The sequence below is a fragment of the Balaenoptera physalus genome (assembly GCF_965194825.1).
Source record: "Balaenoptera physalus genome assembly, chromosome: X".
Classification (NCBI taxonomy): Eukaryota; Metazoa; Chordata; class Mammalia; order Artiodactyla; family Balaenopteridae; genus Balaenoptera; species Balaenoptera physalus.
Genome location: NC_138903.1, coordinates 6220509 through 6240220, shown reverse-complemented (window position 1 = coordinate 6240220; position 19712 = coordinate 6220509).

Genomic DNA, 19712 nt, shown 5'->3' with positions numbered 1-19712 from the left:
TGATGAGGTCATAGGGTGGAGCCCTCGTGAATGGATTAGCTCCCTCGTAAAAGAGACCCCAGAGAGCTCCTGCACCCCTCCACCATGTGAAGTTATATTGAGAACGCAGCTATCCATGACCCGAGACGTGGGCCTTCACCAGACACTGAATCTGCCTGCACTTGATCTTGGACTTCTAGTCTCCAGACTGTGAGAAACAAATGCTTGTTGTTTACGCCTCCCAGGCTAGGGTATGTTTATATAGCAGCCCACACAGACAGGTACAAGAAATGGAGCAAATTGACAAAGACTTGAGCCTTCCTGAAGCTTACCTTTTAGGGAGACATGATAACCAATAAGCATTTTATATCATTCATAATTACATTGCACATTATTATTATAGTTTACATAATGATAATTTTACGCTGCATTTTTTAGACTTTAAAAGGGTGGTGAGTGTCACAGGGGAAAACAAGTGCAGCAGAGGAAGGGGGTCAAGAGGACTGGGGTGGAGGCAGTTCCCAGCCTGAGACGTGAAGGGCAGGGTGTGCTGAACTGACAAGCTTGCCTCTGAGCAAAGACTGGACAGAGGCAAGTGTCGCTTATGTGAAATTCTTTCCCCTGGTGTATTTCAGGCAGAGGACACTGCAAGGACAAAGACCTCAAAAGAAAGCAGGCCAGAAATGTTCCAGAATCACAAAGAAAGAAAGAACAAAAGAAAGAGAGAGAGAGAGAGAGGGAGGGAGGGAGGAAGGAAGGGAGGAAGGGAGGAAGGGGGGAGAGAGGGAGGGAGGAAGGAAAGGGCAGTTTCAGAAGAGGTCAGAAAGGGAAGGGGGCAGCAGATCACACACCACGGGGAGAGGTATGGGCAGCTGTAAAGTAGAATCATCCCTTCAATTTGGTCCAAAGGTTGTAAATTATGTCAGCATAACAACAGGATCTGTGTATTATCAAGTAATATTTTATCTGTAAACCTGGACAACTCACCCAATATTCGATAAATGTTGAGTTCTTGTTGTGTGTCAAGAGTGGCAAATTTGATAGAAAAAAAAAGTGCTTTCATGGAGATTCTATTCTAGTTAGAGATAAAGAGCAAACAATAAAATAAATAAATGTACAAATACAGAATACAATTTCAGGCAGAGATAAGTGTTAGGAAGAAACATGAAGCAGTGTCTAGTGAGTGATTGGGGGTTGAGAGTATATACGTGACTAGAGATGGAGAAATCAGAACTTGACAAAAACATATTTTTCTTGGCTTATTACAAGCCATTTTACAAATTTTTTTTGGTTAAAGTGATGATAGGGAAATAAAAATCAACTTATGTACCATCTTTTATGTATTGAGAATTTTGAGGAAATTTGTCATTTCTTGTTTAATGACATTCAAAATGCAATTCTCATAAAGACTAGGGGTATTTCTGCTGGAATTTGTGGAATTATTTTCCTTGCGGCAAAGAATGCGGTGGTGACACTTGCACGGGTGCTGGAGGATGAAGGGCTGATTGGGTGTAAAAATGTCTTTGGCTGTGGGAAACATTTGCTCATCTTCTGAGGAAGGAACAAGCTTGAAGTACAGCAAGATATGCATTGGGGCTGGAGCGGACAGAACAAGGAGAGGACACAAGAGGGAGCCTGGGCAAACCAGGAAGGGCTGGAGGACAGGAAAAGAGATTGGGTTTAATCTACAAGTGATGGGGAACCATGGGGGGTGGGGAGGAGGAGAGCTACATCATCTACTTTGTGCTTTGAGGGCTCAGTCTGCTGACATTGGTCAGTAGTGGGAAGGGCAGGTGTGAAGGTGAAGACCCCCTCGACAGCTATCAAAGTAGTGAACTCAATATTACCCTCAACAGCTATCGAAGTAGTGAACTCAATATTACCCTCGACAGCTATCGAAGTAGTGAACAGAAAAGAGCAGTGTCAGAGGAGGTGCTAACAGAGGTCAGATGTGAAATAGGTGTGTCAGGGCTGTGTAACACGATATTGTTGGCAAGACTTGGGCAAGAGTGCACAGGCAGGAGGCAAGCCACGTGGTTCCATCACATTGAAAATGCCATTTGCCCAACACTTGGCCTCTGCTTTATACTAGGGGTGGGCAGACTTCTTCCATAAAGGTCAGGTAGTCCATCTTCTAAGCTTGGTGCATCATAAGGTTTCTGTTACAACTACTCACCTCGGTCCGTGTAGTGTGAAAGCAGCCATAGATAGTATGCAAATGAGTGGAAGTGGCTCATTTTTTGTTCCAATAAAACTTTATTTATAGAAACAGAAGGCAAGCAGGATTTGGCTCCTGGGCTCTAATTAGCTGGCCTTGTTTTAGAGTCTTGGGCCACCCGTAAAATTTCCTGACCTCTGCTCCGTGTAAGAGATTGTGGCCAGGTACTCTGGCCGTCCATATGTCCAGGGACCCATGCTTCTGGACATTTTGAGCCGTTCAGTACCCACCACCACCACCCCCAACCTCTGACCTGTAGGTTCACTTAATCTCTGGACTACAATGAGTCTTTTGAGCAGTTCACTGAAATAATACCATTCTTCTTGGTGTTTACTTTTTACTTACAAATCTTTCACTTCTGTGTAAGATTTTAATGCTAGCCTTTAACTTCAGGTTATTACAGATGAAGCCATGGGTGCATTTATTCTGCCTCCCAATTACTTTCTTCCTTCTATTAAATCCTTTTCTGCATTTTTGGTGTCTGGAAGGATGGTCTATTACAAAACGTGTGGAATTTGGAGTACCTGGACCTGGGTTTGGATAACAGTTCCACACTTACCCACTGGGATTGGGCAATTGCTTAACTTCTGGGAACCTTCATTTCCTCATCTGAATACTCAAATAATATTTCCTTTGCAGCCTAGTTAATATTAAACGATAACCCTAAAGTACCAAAGTACCAGACATTGAAACAACTTAGGATTTCTTTCTTATTTTTTTAATTAATTTTTATTGGAGTATAGTTGATTTACAATGTGGTGTTAGTTTCTGCACAGCAAAGTGAATCAGTTATACAGCAAAGTGAATCAGTTATACACATACATATATCCACCCTCTTTAAGATTATATTCCCATATCGGTCATTACAGAGTACTGAGTAGAGTTCCCTATGCTATACAGTAGGTCCTTATCAGTTATCTATTTTATATATAGTAGTGTGTATATGTCAATCCCAATCTCCCAGTTTATCCCTCCCCCACTTCTCACTTGGTAACCATAAGTTTGTTTTCTACATCTGTGATTCTATTTCTGTTTTGTAAATAGGTTCATCTGTACCATTTTTTTAGATGCCACATATAAGTAATATCATATGATATTTGTCTTTGTCTGACTTACTTCACTCAGTATGACAATCTCTAGGTCCATCCATGTCACTGCAAATGGCATTATTTCATTCTTTTTTATGGCTGAGTAACATTCCATTGTATATATGTACCACATCTTCTTTATCCATTCCTCCGTCGATGGACATTTAGGTTGCTTCCATGTCCTGGTTATTGTAAATAGTGCTGCAATGAACATTGTAGTACATGTATTTTTTCGAATTATGCTTTTCTCCGGATATATGCCCAGGAGTGGGATTGCTGAGTCATATGGTAGCTCTATTTTTAGTTTTTTAAGGAATCTCCATACCGTTCTCCATAATGGCTGTACCAGTTTACATTCCCACCAACAGTGCAGGAGGGTTCCCTTTTCTCCACACCCTCTCCAGCATTTATTGTTTGTAGATTTTTTGATGATAGCCATTCTGACCAGTGTGAGGTGGTACCTAATTGTAGTTTTGATTTGCATTTCTCTAATAATTAGGGATATTGAGCATCTTTTCACATGCTTTTTGGCCATCTGTATGCTTTGGAGAAATGCCTATTTAGATCTTCTGCCTATTTTTTGATTGGGTCGTGTTTTGGATATTGAGCTGCATGAACTCTTTGTATATTTTGGAGATTAATCCCTTGTTGGTTGCTTTGTTTGCAGATATTTTCTCCCATTCTGTTGGTTGTGTTTTCATTTTATTTATGGTTTCCTTTGCTGTACAAAAGCTTTTAAGTTTAATTAGGTCCCATTTGTTTATTTTTGTTTTTATTCTCATTACTCTAGGAGGTGGATCAAAAAAGATCTTTACGCGATTTATGTCACAGAGTGTCCTGCCTATGCTTTCCTCTAGGAGTTTAATAGTATTCAGTCTTACACTTAGGTCTTTAATCCATTTTGAGTTTACTTTTGTGTATGATGTTAGAGAATGTTCTAATTTCATTCTTTTACATGTAGCTGTCCAGTTTTCCAAGCATCACTTATTAAAGAGACTGTCTTTTCTCCATTGTATATTCTTGCCTCCTTTGTCATAGATTAAGTGACCATAGGTGTGTGGGTTTATCTCTGGACTTTCTATCCTGTACCATTGAGCTATAATTCTGTTTTTGTGCCAGTACCATACTGTTTTGATGACTGTAGCTTTGTAGTATAGTCTGAGCCTGATTCCTCCACCTCTGATTTTCTTTCTCAAGATTGCTTTGGCTATTTGGGGTTTTTTGTGTTTCCATACAAATTATTTGTTCTAATTCTGTGAAAAATGACATTGGTAATTTGATAGGGATTGCATTGAATCTGTAGATTACTTTGGGTAGGATTTCTTTCTTAGCACATATCAAGTCAAATAGAAGGCGCTGAACCCACTAGAAAATGCTAAGATTTGTGAAACCTCCAATTAATAGTTTACTGTTTTCTAATATTTTCATAAAGTTCCAGTGACCTCTTAATTTGACTGTTTATGAACATTATGCAAATAAAGCACATAAACTTTAAGTATATATTTAGAAGAGATATTCAACTAATTGGTTATTCTTAGGGGATACAAGATGTAGAGCAGGAAAACCACATTTTCTAAATTTTTGTTAAAATGTCCTACCAATATACAGTGACAGAAATAGTGAATAGCTCTATAAGGGCAGAGATTTTTAATATAGTGAGATAGGTAACAGTCACAAAACTCAGAATGTTTTAAGCCATTTACCAGTGCTTCATAAATAGATATAAATACAGATCTCACATTTTGCATCTATAAGCATCGACATTATAATAGCATCATAAAAAGTGCCACACATTTTCTTTTATTCATTCCTAGTACATCAACTTAATGTTCATGCTAGGCTTGGAAACCCAGCTAATAATCATCTACCAGCACCTTTATGTCCCAAGTTTCATTACATTATTTTGAACCAACAATTTCTTTTTCACTTAAATCTCACAGTTACTAGACTAGTCATTTAGCATGAAAAATAAAAATCAATACAGTCAGTCAGTGTAATTGCAAAGTCTGGGAGGATGGTTCCATAATTGCTTTTAAACTATCTTCTAGAAATCTTGTGAGATTGGAAATAAATAATGGCCACACACATTTAGAATATAGAGAGAAAATGCAGCCAAGTTGTAACCAGGGTGGCAGTTGTAGTCATACTGACTACAAGTAGAGTTGAAGTGTGTTCGAGCCCCATATTAGAAATCACGGCATCGGGTTAAGGTTTTTGAAGAGAATTACCCTCTTAATTCATTTTTATAGCTTTATTTTACAGAGATATTCATTCCATTTTTCATCCTATAAAGGATTTTAACATCATATGACAAATGTGTGTTCCTTTCTTATATTCTCTTGTGTCTTCATGGAAGGTACCAGGGTGTAGACAAATTCAGCTGGCCCAGAGAAGAAAGCAGGCAAGTAGTGCATGGCTTAAATGAGAATGACACTGAGTGTGTCCTATGACGTCCCATGCTTGTGCGCACGGAATAAAGATTAGTGCATTTAAGCCTCACAACCCAGCTATGAGCAGGACACTGCCCCCTAGTTCACAGATTCAAGAACATCTATTTTTACACATATTAACCTCTCTGAAATTGAGGTGGGGCTCCCAGCACAGTCACAGCGTCTCACGGTCACCGGTGGCCAGACGGCAGGTGAGAGACAGTCATCTTCCCTGAACGTTGTCATGGCCATCGTTCACTTCTGCTGGGTTTTGTGAACTGTTGGTGCTACACATGCTGGTTCTCCATGCCCAGCAGATGACACTAACAGTGGGAGAAATCTCGAGCTCTCCCCTTTGAGGAGCGGCTCTCAGAGTGCTGCTGGGCTCCTGTCAGCGCTCAACACGGGATCCGCAGAGGTTTTGTGAGTCTCCCACCTGATAGCCCCGTTTCAGGGCGGGTCACCTTTGACTCAGTGCCTAAGGACGTGGGAAGGGCCCAGCAAGCCGCCTCGCTTGTCCCGTGTGAACGGGGCATTCAGGGAGGCACCGCAGCTTCCCACCGTGGCTGCGACCCCTTGGCGGGAACCTCTCGCTCCCACTCTCATCATCTGAGGCAAAGCCCTTGGTTCCCAGAGTTTCCCCTAAGTGCCGGGCTCCGGTTCACCAGTGGCTTGGCTGAGATGAAACCCAGCAGTGTCCACCGGGCTGCAGTGGCCGTCCACCCTCAGCACCAGCGAGGCAGGTCCAGAGGTGGACGGCACGTGAGGCCATTCTCACAGCGCTGAGCAACTCTCGACTGGATGAACCCTGTTTTATTTTACTGATCCTCCGGGGGTTGCCGTTTAGACCACTCCAGACCTGACAGCTGTGATTAAACCCCGTGGTCACCAGCGCAGGTGACCCCAACCAGGGCCCCTTTTCTGCTGAGAGACTGATGGCAGTAAAGCTGCACCACCCAGATGGTCCCCAGTGCTACCTGGTGATGGGTGACCTTGGCCCTGCAGCTCCCCATCCGGGCTCTTCATGGTGCCCTCCCCTGCTTGCTGTCAAAGCGTTCATTGCTTTTGAACTTACTCGACACAGTGTCAGTAATGCTTGTCAGACACCTCAAGACCAAGTGCAATTTGCTGGCTGGTTACAAAATGATCCCAGCAGACCAGTAACAGCCTTCACTTGCCTTCAGGTAGCTGGGTAGGCAAGTTCAACATTTAAAAAAAACCTCATTCTTAGCATTCTTTGGAACTAGAAAAGTTGAATGGTTGAATATTTGTTGAAAAGAGAAGCCCATGCGATAAGGAAATGCAAACTGTGGGACTGAATATCATTGTCTAGAGTGATGTAAACATCTCCACCTATGAATAAGTAACCTCCAGAGGGTGGAGACTTTATTTTGTCTATTATTGCGACACAGTGTCTGGAACAGTGCTTGAAACGTAGTGAGAGGCTCAGAGAGTCACTGAATGAATGGATATTATTTAACTTGTTGCTGGACAAGTAAAATATAAAACTAATCATGTTAAAATCATGAGGCGGAGGGAGGAGAGCAAATGAGAAACAGAAACTGATTTAACTGTACCCCTCTCCTGCCAGGCGGAGGAAAGGAGGAGGAGAGCCGGTGAATGCATGCTCTTGTGTCCCGGGGCTGCTTCTGGTCGCTGATTCAGGGCAAGAGGCCAGCCAAGTGCAGCCTGTGGGGATGGAGCTGTGGAGCCCGTAGCTGGAAGTGAGGCTGTGGAAGGGGGAGCTCGTTACAACCTTCCAGTAGTTAGGGAGAGGGAGAGAGAGAGGGAGAGGCTTTTATCTTCCCAAGAAGTTCCACTGAGGCAATTTGGAGAGGGAGTGGAGTGAAGGCGGGGTAGGGGTGGAGATCCAGAAGCGAAACCATACAAGAAACGGAAAGCTTTTATATGGTTCACTTCTAATTCAAAACATCCAGAACTTCATTTTGAAATATTCTGTCTCCTTTTTTTTTTTTTTTTTTGCATGGTTATATATTGTTGTTTTCATTGAAGGACACATTTGTTTATTTGTTTCGTTTTTCCTAGAAGTACTGCTTGGATATCCTTGATGTAGGAATTAGTCACATTGGTGGTTCTCAGCCTAGGAAAGGGAGCAAGATTGTCCCCCAGAGGCACGTGGCAGTGTCTGGAGACCCCTTCGGTTGTCACACTGGGGAGAGGGTGCTACCGGCATCCAGTGGGTGGAGGCCGGAGATGCCACTCACCATCCTACAGTGCCCAGGACAGACCTCGCAGCAAAGACGGATCCTGTTCAAAGTGTTAATAGTGCTGATGTTGAGAAGTCATGAGTTTCCTACCATCTTCATCAAATTCTCATAGTTTTTCTCAAATCTCTCATTTGAATCCAGGGACAAAAATTCTTGTTGATTCTCAACTCTGGTGGCTTCAAAATCACCCAAATGCCTTAAAAATTACTGATACCTAAGCCACCCCAGACCATTAAATGGAGATGTCTTGAGTGGGGGCCTTGAGTTGGGCATCTGCATTTTTAAATTACTCATGGTCACAAGCATTGAGCAGCACTGATTTAAATGATGCAACACAGGAAATTAAAACCACCAGAGTTGATTTACCTTATCTGTGTTTAAAATATCTACAAATAAAATGATACAGCTCTCCAGCTTAAATGAGAATATAATAGCTACCGTTACTCTGTGGCTTCCTATGTGCTTCTTATATTTTGTAAAAGGATTTTCTTTCACTTAGATATGGAAAAATGTGCATTAAAAATGTTTCCAGTCTTGTAAAGATAGATCTGGAATAGGATAAAAATATTTACTTCTTTTTCTTGACATGTTGGTAGCAATGCTTAACTTCTAAGTCCATTTTTTTTTTAGTGAACATTTCAGTGACTTATTGGAGATGCAAAATAATAGTAATAATAATAAAAGTTATAGAGTATTTTATGCTATTAGTGTGCTAGGCTGCAAGTCCAAATATAAGACCATTATAATTTCTCTATAAATAAAAACTGGGACATACAATACCTATGGATTGATAACTTTAAAATAACTTTTAGAATAATTGTGGTTTGGATTTAAACATTTTAGTTTTGGATTGGATTATTAGTTTATTTACTTTCCTTTTAACTAAGTTTATGCTAGTGTGCAAGTGTTGTGTTTTTGTTTTTCTTTCTCTTCAATGCCCAAGACTTTTCCAGAGTTACTTATGAGGTTAGAAATAGAAGCAGACTTTCATGTATTAGGATTCTCCAGAGAAACAGAACCAATAGAAGATAGGTAGGTAGGTAGATAAATAGATAGACAAACAGATGATAGATAAATAGATTAGATACATGGATAACAGATAACTAGATGACACTGTAGATAGATAGATATGCTAGATAGAGAGAGCTAGCTAGGCAGATAGATAGATAGATAGATAGATAGATAGATAGATAGATAGATAGATAGAAGAGATAGAGGTTTATTATAGGAATTGGCTCATGTGGTTATGGAGTCCAAGGAGTCCCACCATCTGTCATCTGCTATCTGGAAAACCAGGAAGGTCAGTGGTGCAATTAGGTCTCAGTACCAAGACCTGAGAATTCTGGGGCAGATGGCGTAGGTCCTGGTCCGAATCTGAAAGCCCAAGAACCAGGAATGTGGATGTGTGTAAGCAGAAGCAGGGGAAGAAGCAGAGAGAGAGAAAACGCCCCTCCCCTGCCCTTCTGTTCTGATCAGGCCCTCAGTGGATTGCATGGTGGCCATCTGCATTGGTGAGGGCCATCTTTATTCAGTCTACTGATTCATGCGCTCATGTCTTCCAAAGACACCCTCTCAGACACACCCAGAAATAACATTTTGCCAGCCATCTGGGCATCACTTAGCCTAGTCAAATCGACACGTGAAATTAACTATCACAGTTCCTTTATCATATTAATAAATGGTTTCCCACGAGCATGAAAAAGATCATGTTTGAAGAGAATCTTTCCTAAAACTCACTCAAGTAATCAAAAAGATAGATAAGTCTAACAAACATGGAGAAAACAATTCAGTAATATCATAGTAACAGAAAACCCTCAAATGGCTGATAGAAGGATTTAGGTTAGGTTAGGTTATATCTGATATAGATACAATCAGGAACATATCTTTTCCTAATATTACATTACTTGAGACCTTCCCCAGATTACAGGTCTGGGTTTTCCAGACATCACCAATCCATGAGTCTAGGGGAGGCTTTATTATAGTAGGAACTATTTTCCTGGCTTGGGACGGCCTTTAATCCTTGTAGCTCTGCCCTTTTACATATATCCATACTTGCTCCCTATGTGACCTCATTCAGCCCGTGGTTTTGAATATCATCTGTGTGATGATGAGCCTTAAAATTTTCTGTTAGGAGAGTGAAGAGCTGAGAAACAAGGCGTCCCCTATCAGTGGGCAGGCAGGAGGAGCACAGGAGACCATGCCATGGGCGGTGGTTGTTTAAACCCCGCAGTTCTCATAGTCTCCCAGTGAGTCAGTTCCCTGTCTTGTACTTTTAACTTCTCATTTTTCTCACAGTCACATATTGTCTTCCTAGGGACACGAAACAGTTCTACAAAGTCCGGAGCTATTGCATTCTCAAGGTCAACATTCTTCAGTCATTTGAATGCTACCTTTTTGTTCCTTATTATTCCCAAGAATAACTTTCGACTACTAAGACTTATTCTTCTCTGGCTTTGTACTCAGAAAAAAAAAGAATTGCTTTTTGACTCTTCTTTCAACAAGAATACATTTAATATTGCTCTAGAAGACCTGGGCCCTGAATTGCTGCTTAAATAAACATGTAGTATCTGGTACTGTTAATTTTACTTCATTATATATATATATATTTAAATTTATTTATTTATTTATTTATCTATTTATTTATGGCTGCATTGGATTTTTGTTGCTGTGCGCGCAAGCAGGGGCTACTCTTTGTTGCGGTGCGCGGGCTTCTCACTGCGGTGGCTTCTCTTGTCGTGGAGCACGGGCTCTAGGCGCGCAGGCTTCAGTAGTTGTGGCGTGTGGACTTCAGTAGTTGTGGCTCGCGGGCTCTAGAGCACAGGCTCAGTAGTTGTGGCATACGGGCTTAGTTGCTCTGCGGCATGTGGGATCTTCCCGGACCAGGGCTCAAACCCGTGTCCCCTGCATCAGCAGGCGGATTCTCAACCACTGCGCCACCAGGGAAGTCCCCCATTATACTTTTAAATTAAATTTCAGGAACATGGAGTTGGATGAATTATAATTCCTGGTCCAGACATTTTCACCATTTTCCAGCTATGGCCCCTTTTACGTATTCAACTAGCTATTTAATTAGTTATTGTTAAGAGTGTAATGGATACCAGAAAATCCCATTACCAACAACAAAAGCCAGGTGTTTTACAATCAACCAACCCTCTTGCTTTCTTCACCATAACCCTGCAATCTAGGTCAACTATCCCTGGTTCTTTCTTTTTAATGTAGATTTATTGCATTTGTCTGCTTACTAATTAATTTGATTCTACTTATCTTTAACTTTATGAAAAGGATATCCTGCCATACTAATCTCTTGGCAGTGTTTTTCACTGCCAAGTTGTTTTTAGTTTTTAAGGTTGATCTTTAACATGCACATCTCAGTAATTAATTTGTTTTGATAGCTGTATACGACTTCATTATGTGTATGCATCTGCTCTTCCAGTGATGGACATTTTGTTGGTTTCAAGGTCTTGCTAATTTGAGCTGTGCTATTATAAAAACTTGCTTGTCTGTGGTTTTTGCAATACACATGCAATAGCTTCTCTTGGGTTGCCCAGGAGTGTAATTGAGGGATCATCAGCTGTGTGAGTGGTTGGTTGTTTACAGGTGATGTCTGGCCCTTTCCCCGAGTCATTACATCAGTTTACAGCCCCACCAGCAGTGAATAAAAGCTTCTGTGGAGCCACCTACTCTCTGAGAGGTAGCATGGTCGGACTTTCAGTTGTAGCCGAGAGAAAGGGTGTAAAATCACATCTGCTGTGGTCTTATTTTAGATATTTGTTTTCCTGATCATCAGTGATGCCAAACATGCCTTCATCTGTCTTTTAGAAATATGTGTTTCCTCATCTGCCCGTGCTTGTTCATAACTGTTGCTTATTTTTCTTTTGGTCTGTTTATGCTGTTTTTATTGATTTGTAGGAATTCACTCCCTGGTCTTCACTCTAATATTTTGTCAGTGGTGAAAATATTTTTCTTCCACTTTGTAATGAGTCTCTTTTCTTTCTTTAAGATGTTTTTGATGAACACTATGTCTTAATTTTTAATATAACTGAATATATCTTATTTTTAAAAAAGTGAATGCATTGTGTGTTTTATTTAAGAAATGCTTCTCTAGTCTCTAGTTCTGGATTTATCTTTGATCTAACCTCTGATTTGTTCTCTCATGTCAGATGATGGTTTGAGGACTTCCTCACTTCCCCGGGCCTAATTCAGGTTTTGCTGGAGGGTAAAGCTGAAGCTTTGAGCTGGAAGCTCTCTCACCTGGGACTGAGCTTCCGGCCTCAGTTCCACATCTCTGACTCTGGGGGCAAATGTTGGTGCTGCATCCCAGCCCTTTGCCGCCCCCTGCAGGCAGCTGTAACCAGGGTTGCTGCATTAAATCAGTCAAATTGCATGCTGGGAAGCAGAGAGAAGGGTGTGGCCTGATGCATTTCCATTTGTTTCAGGTCTCAATAATTTCAGATAATTCTTATGCGGTTCCTGAATCCCCACCTCATACTTTCAGAACCTCACATAGTTACAGGAATAAACTATTTCTGCATCAAACATGCTGAATTCAGAAACATCATGCTCCGTGGAAAAAAGCCAGAGACAACACTTCATACTGTCGTTTATATGACGTTCTGGAAAAGAGAAAAATGGAAGGACAGAAATCAGATCACTGGTTGCCAGAGACTGGGAGCGAGGGCAGGAAATGGGTACAATAGGGCATAAGAGAACTATTCGTGGTGCTGGGAATATGCTATATCACAGTTGTATTGGTGGTCACACAACTGCATACTTTAAGACAAATTACGTCTTAATCAAATTGCTCATTTAAAATTTACAAATTGTATTTTATGTAAGTTAATTCTGTTTTTAGTAGATTTACCTCCATAAAGCTGATGAAAAAGTAAAGAGTTAAATGAGGAAAGAATGTATAATTTAACTCCCCAACGATCAAATTTTATGCAGCAGGCACCTAAAGAGGTGTGTTTAAGATCAGGTAGAGTGTTTGACCAGGTGTAGGAAAACGGCTCTGGTGTTCACATCTGCTGTGCGAGTTCTTTTTGGATAACATCCGAGGTTTGACCGCTTGTCTTGGACACTCTGGAGAGGCAGATGGTCGTTGTACCTGGGTATTTGCTTTTCTCTTTAGTCTGTCATCATTTATATATTGTCAAATAAGCTGTTTTGAGAAATCCTTTTAGAAAGTGGACTTCGTTTTCATGTTCGGAAGCTAATGTTCATTTCAGAAGTCGTTTGAAAATCATCTTTACTTTTCCATCAGTGGGAACTGACTCTTCCAAACTAAAGATGTATTGCTCTAACACGGTGGTTCTCAGCTGGGGGTCACTGAGGGGACACACGGTGCTATCGGGAGACAGTTTTGTTAGATGATCGTGTCTAGTGGGTGGAAGCCAGATCGGCTCCCCGTGGTAGAGGACGCTCCCCATGGCAAATTATCCCCAGATGTCAATAGCGCTGAGGTTGGAAGCCCTGGTATAAAATTTGTACTAAAGGAGTAGTTAAAAACAAAAACAAAACGTACGTTATAAATCCCTTCATTAATACTGTGAATGCTATATGTACCTTGCCTAGTTTGGGCACTTATTATTAACTGAAGGTCTGTACCTAATCTTTTCGAAGTATTACCTCAGAATAATCCTGGGAGGTAGTTTCTGTTACGATCTCTGTTTTGCAATGGGAAGATTCGGGAACGCAGGGAAGGGAAGGAATTTGCCTAGGTGGCACATCCCTCGTTGCTCCTGTTGAGATTTTAACACCAGGTTGATTCCGAACTGATATTTTTCACCCCTTCTAGTCTTCAAGCTACATCATTTCTCACAATCCCTTAGCATCTGAAGAGGCAAGTATGAAGTCATAACTTTATAATTTTTACAGTTACAGCTATAATTTCAGTTAATTATTTGGCAGGGAGGGAAAAATCTCTATCTAGGGTAAAAAGTCTTTGGTATTAAATTAACATTGATTAACATTGAACAGGTGCACCTAATTCTCTGAAAACAGGAAGGGGCTTAGATCACTTTCATTTCTTTCGTTGTTCGTAATGCCAGGAAGCAGTAATTCACTTAGTGAGATCTTGCTGATGTGACAGAGTCAGCCAGATCTCACTGATCCCAGACTCCTCTTAACTCCTCTTACTATGTCTCAGTGACCCAGGTACACGTCTGCCGGTACGGTTGCTCTCAACTGAACACTTTTCCTAGCTCAGTCCTCACATATGAAGAACAGTATGAATATCAACATGTCGAACGTAAATTTCTCCAGGATGACTGCGGTCTGTAATCATCCAAAAGGGTAGCTACTGATTATTTGCAGGAGAAGAAAAAGAAACGGATTGAAAGTTCTTCTTGAGCTCAGAAGTTGTTGCATTGTCACCAACGACTTTCTCTACATGATGCAACATCCAGAAGGACCGTAAGAAGAATATTCCCACTAGGAATCCCACTTAAACACCAGGGGAACTCCATTTACCGTCTTTGATATCCAATTCTTGTCCATCTGTGTCCCAGAGAAGCACAGATTGCTAAGAAAACAGAGTACACAGAGCAAAGTAGCCTTGGCATTCCTTGTCTGGAACTCAAAGTCAACCTGTTGTGTGAGAGGGCGTGTGAGCCTGTGAAGAGGGGTGGGCAGGAGGGCGTCCAGAAGCAACTGTATGGAGAGAGGAGGGAGGGGAATGACCTTTGATTTCTGATTCCTGGAAGCACCCAAAGGCAATCAGAGGGCAGAATGTCCCCCAGCTGGTTCCTGTTAGCCACTATAGAAAACCCTGGAAGTAAACCCAAACGTTTTTGTTTTTTGTTTTGTTTTGGTGCTGGGGGACACTTTTTTTTTTAGCCCCTGCAGATTCAGAAGAGAAAAAGATTAATTCCGACCTTAGTTACATTCATCAGTCTATTATTCCCTTGGTCCCAGGGTATCACAATGCTTCCCTCAAATTCTTAAATGTGTTTATCTTAATCTCTTGACTGTTGGTTCATCTTGTGTAAAGTGGCCAGTGAGCGATGAAAGGCAGTTTCTGGGTCTTCTTTCTGTTTGCTAACACTGAAGATAAAGGCTGTCAACTTTATTTGCTTTAGTTTCCCCTGGTGTTGAATTTTATTCACCTAAGTCTCATATTTTAGGAAATCTTAACAAGCAAGCAATGCGTGAGCTGCAAAGGTGTTTGGAACAGGAGCTACTTCAAATATAATTCACGCGCAGGCTGCCTTTGTCGTTTAGTTTTGTAGTGAATAGTTTGAGAAGTGCTTGAAAGCTGGGAAAAAATTCATTTGAAGACAGCTGTGCTCATTTCCCTAGTTTAGTTCAGTGTGACTGTAGTTAAGGAGGAAAGCTTTCCTGTGTTGAAGTCCACAGTGGAATTAGTCTAGTTGCTATTAATTGAGAACGTTGCATGATTATCCCAGTCAGATTTATGCCTTAAAGTTGACGTCCTCAAATTAGGTTATCAAACAGAGGATTCTGTCGACTGCCGTCACGTTTTATTTAGATGGCCAGCGTGTGGCGCTGTTTCCTGCTAAAAGTTGCCTTTTTCATTTTCAGAAACTCCTCCGAACCTATGGTATTTACATGGCTCAGTGGAAATTTCCATGGGCTGAACATCAAAGAAGAACAACCCCACTTCAGTCTTTCAACAGAATAGAGCTTCAGTTTTCTGAGGAGCACCTGTGTAGGTTTCTTTTCATGTTTAGGAATGAAAATCAGAATAAAAGCATGATTATTTGAGCTTCCTTTTAAAGAGCCAAAAAAGTCTCATTTTACAAAATTTTAAATATGAATTTTACTGCACAATTTATTATTCATTTCCCGTGAATAGCAGGCCCTTCAGAAGTGAGAAATGAGGTTTTCAGTTAAAGTTACCTCATTTAAGATTTGGGATAAAATTATATAATTTACATTTCTTTCAACTCGCTTATGCTTCTCAAAATGTATGTTTGGGGGCAAACTGGTAATATTTTGGTCATGTCAAGAAGCTGAAATACACAAGTTACTTTTTATATTTTAGTGTCGCGCATTTGGCTGTTACATAGTATTTCTTTTACGGCTATTTATATGTTTTTCAGTATCTACAGCTTATATATAAAATCAAATGTGAGAACCCTGACTCTTTCTGGTTGCTCATGGTAGTGTTGCTAACATTAAAATTTGTGTAAAATCAGTTAATTGCCTGGTCTTTGGGACAAGTGTTCAATTCTACTGACATTGAGCATTCTTTGAAATCATTGGGTTTTAAAGGCCCAGTGTTCCTTGCATGGGCAGCAGCTGTTATGCTCAATAAGACGCTAAAATCAACAAAAGCCCTCAAATAAGCTACAGTTAAAATTTCCTGGGGCTGCGAGGGTAAAAGTATTTACAGCTGGATATCACCATCACCATACAATTGATCCCTGAAACATAAAAATGCACACACTCCTATACATTTTTTAAATAAGTATTTAAATTTTAGTAATTATTGCAGGGACAGAATAAAACTTTAGTGATGACTTAATCTAGAACAGGCTCTTAGCATGACTGCAGAACAGGTACCAAACAAATTTAACACTAATTGATGGATTGATGGTGACTTTGGGGGAGGGAAGGGAAAAAGGGCAAGGAGACAAATTCTTGAAGCGTAGTAGTAGCTTGAAATTGTGATATTTGACAATTCTTTGTATATTTTTCAGAAAAAAGTTTAAAATTTTCATTAAAGTATTCTTCAGCACACAAAAGTAATAGCAAACACATTTCTGATACTTCTTAGTAATATCTTAGTAAACATCGAGGTAATTAAAAATAATACCTTTAAACCTGTGTATACTGCAACTGACTTTTTATAATCTTGCTGAAGAGGAACATGTCTTGTAAAAACTAAAATTATCTCCAAATAGGATATTTACATTGCAAGACGAAAAAAGCAAGCAGATAATTGCAAATGGATATGCACGTCCTTTTCCAAAAAGCTGAGGGTATATTCAGTGACCCAGTGCAAAAAGCTATAATTTTCATTTGTAAATGATTAAATTTGCCATCAGGGAACAGATTGGTACAGCGCCATAGAGGTTCACCCCATTCTTACCTGAAATCATATTACAAAGGATGCAAATCTGATATTTAGACATGCAGTTCTTAACTGCATCCGAGCTCCCCATTTCACTCTTTTTTTTTTTCTTCTTTTTTTTAAGAGCTCTCTCTATGTTCCCTGGATCATGCAGTTCAAAGCTGAGCAGACGAGAGTTAAGTCTGGAGGAGGGGGAAAGCCCAGTTGAAGAAGAGATCTGGAAGAGTCTGGCTACCAAATTCTGACAACTCCGCATGCAGATGTAGAGGTGAGTATGGGCCAAGGCTCTAGCATGGCTCACTTCTTGATTTTTCTCAAGATGTTAATTTTTAATTTTTTAAATTTAATTTTAATTTCTCTGATGTTAACTGCAGTTTCTGAGAGAAGATGCATGTTATTGCATCATCCAGTGAAAGCAATTAAAAGGAAACTGGGCACCATGTGTGAGTTCCCTGCCCTCACTTCACTGTCCCCTATAAACCAGTGACCATGGACCACACTAGGTTTAAAACTCATAAATGCCATCGAATTAAAGTATTGGTCTTCTCCAGCTTTAGAGCAAGCTCTCAATTTGCTTTTCCAAGAGGGGAATGCCAGAGAAAGATTGTGCTTGCTTCCTTCACAGTTTATCCTTATTGAATGCAGCTGAAAAGCCTTTAAAAAGACAAGCCGCTGGCCCCCAAAAATGACTCTAAGAGTGTCTTGGCTAAATGTTTTGGAAAAAATATATCAATATGATTATTAAGAAGTAGATAGGTATGTCCAATCTATATCAACACACATACCTAAAAAAGGTACTTTAAACAAAATGAAGTCATAGATGCTACTGAAATCAAAGCTTCCACTCCATTTTCAATGGGGCACATGTTTTCTAAATCAGTTCTCTCTCAAACCTGTCCGTGGCTCACTTGCTATAGGATCAGGAGGCGTTGTTTCGAAGCTGAGATTCCAGGGCTGCCTTACCTCAGATATGCTTACTTAGAATCTCTGAACGTGGAGTCTTGGAGTACATCTTTAACAAACCTCTCAGGGGCCTCTTATTCTCTGCTTAAGGAAAAATATATATATATATAAAAAGGAGAAGAAACTGATAACCTAAATCAATTGCAAGGAAGAGCATAGCTAACTTTTTGGAATCTGGGAATGGGGGCCTTGTTTTGTGTTTCTTCTGTAACCTGACTGAGATGGACCACACATTCGGGTCCATCTGTGTTCATATACATAGAGATAAGAGTCAATTAAGGCCCTTTTCTACTCTCTTTAACAGATGGGTGTTTTGTCTATTTAAGTCCCACTGAAGTCAATATGAGGTTCATTTCCTCTACAAATTCAGACCATGAGGTCCATCTTGGCTTTGAGGAAAGACATACTAAGCATGTTCTTACTAAGGCACCTGGACGAGTCCCACCCATCCATTTACCTGTCATTCCTCCCATACCTACTTCTGGTTCCCCTCTCATGTGGTTGGTCTCCAGGAACGTAGGGTATGGCTTACCCAGTCATGTCAAAAGTTAGGGAGTTTCTGTGCCAATTCAAAGGGTCAGCTGTGTAATTGATTGCACATATGTGAGCAGAATAAAATAGTAGATTTTGACTGTTATTCCGACTTTACCAAAATGCTTTCCTTTTCAAAGTTGCCTTAAACTGCAATTAAAATAAATAACGTGAAAAAAGCCAGCATAATCACAGAAGATGTCTGTGATAATTCTAAAAGAAGAAAGCAATATAACCGCAAGTATTATTTTAACATGTGCATAATAAAGCAGCCCTATCTGTTTAATCCTAAGCTTTCTGTGCAACTCACTAGATGTTCTTTTGTGGTTTATCATAAAATGCATTTATTCATGGAAATGAATATGTTATGTAACCCATATAAGCAGAACACACGTCGCTTTTTAAAAAAATACAGGGATCCCTTTGAACATTTAAAAGCTGTTTTAAAAGCTCAGCACGCTTGTCCTTGTGATTTCACTTTCTAGAATATAAATTTCATGATATAACATGCAGAGTTATAAATCAAAGATACCATAAGAAAATATAGGCATGCATAATACCCTTGCCTTCATCAAGACCAGGTATTTGCTTAACTTTAAAACTCAAACACTGTGGGAAGGATCCACTGCAGCTTTTGGAAACGTTTTTAGTAATTCCTGAATGAAAGTGATAACATTCAGAAGACAATCCCTGTATTTAGATGTCTCTCCTCCGTTAGTTGACCTAAGGCTCAATGCACCTTCCTGCTTGGGGTCACCACGGTTAGCTTCTTTGCTCTTAGTCAATACTGAGTATGTTTAACATTCTTTAAAAAGACTTCCATCCACAGTTCTGAGCATCTTTTAAACAAACATGAGTTCATGTGAGCTCACGTCTAAATTTTTTATGTTTCCGGCTCACGTGTAGCATTGTCATGCTAAAAGCTACAGGTGCCGCCGGCTATGTAATTCGTGGCACCTAGGGCGAAATGAAAATTCGGAGGACGGTGTTGAAAATTACCATCAAGGTTGTGACAGAAGAACATTAAACAAGGTATGGGTCCTTCTAAGGCCGCACACCCATCAGGCCAGCTCTGCCCACAGAACCTTTTGAACAAAACAACTCTGGTTTTTAAAACTCACTGGGAAACACGCTAAGCAATTAATTGCATTGGCCTTGCTGATTTAAACTATATGAAGAAATATACATGTAAGATGATGTAAAAGAAACGTGGGTATAATAGGATAACTGCAGATGGTTGTC